Raw genomic sequence first — 1,201 nt, 5'->3', positions numbered from 1 at the left:
AAAACAATACAATGAGAAAGTGAAGTACACGAAACTAACAGATACTGTGTTTAAATATACAATAAATAATATAGTCACCATAATCGATGCATAATGATGAATTTCTTAAATGACTTATGCTTATTAGTTAAAACTTATTGATCAAACTTAAACACCCTCGTGCAGTTGATTAATAAAGACTATTATCTCCGCTATAATAAAGTCACATTGTTATGTAACAGTTGGTTGACTTAAGATTACATAATTAGTGGAATGTTCAAAACCTACTTCGAGTTAATAAGTTAAAATAGTCCGTTAGAACGAGTAAACCTTACATAGAATATCGTATATAAAGCCAATTACATGAACGTATACTTGACAGAAAGGTTACTTTACTAAGAACAATCATCAAGCATTATATCAAATTAATCTATCACTCATAATATTACAGGTAATACATTTTGCAATCTATACGATGGATTATTTTCAGAGTGTTCAATGAGTTTACTAGATGAACGCAACATCACTTATGATAAATACAAAAACAGTTTTTATTAAGATAAACACAAGAAACAGATTGTTGTAAAATAGAATAAATTTATTACTGATAAGAAACATAGTAATAATTATTCTTAATATTGTTATTTTCAAGTATTAATAATCACTGTGAAAGTATTATTTATAGTGCACTTAAATATAAATAATTGAATATATGATTTAATAGTTAAATACGATACACATGACCTATGCACAAGAAAGGAAAAACAGCGAATCAATGAATTACATAATTAACAACAACCTAGATTATTGAGGGTACACGCGCAAACAATCATGAGCACACATACAGAGTAGGTAAAGTTTTCAGTATGCATTGTTTGTATATCTTAACAATTTTTCTTTTAAAAAGTCAGAGCACATCAAGTGTCAGGACGACACCTAAACTGATCAATGAGGCAGAGAAAGAATATACGATAGGTATTGTTTATAGTGAATAATCTTTTTATGATAAAAGTTTAATTTATGATATTTGACATAATGGTAACATGTTTATACCTGAAAAATGAAAACATGAGTGTCTCTTAACAACATATATATATATATATATGCAAGTAATATAAATTTTAATGTTATTATCGGTTAATTGAATAGGTTTTGTCGTATTTCTTTCAGAAAGGGGATTTGTGGAGATTATAGTAATTTTAACAGTTGAATTCATGAGTCG

This window comes from Schistosoma mansoni (assembly GCF_000237925.1).
Source record: "Schistosoma mansoni, WGS project CABG00000000 data, supercontig 0013, strain Puerto Rico, whole genome shotgun sequence".
Taxonomy (NCBI): domain Eukaryota; kingdom Metazoa; phylum Platyhelminthes; class Trematoda; order Strigeidida; family Schistosomatidae; genus Schistosoma; species Schistosoma mansoni.
Note: the sequence above shows the minus strand (reverse complement) of the source record.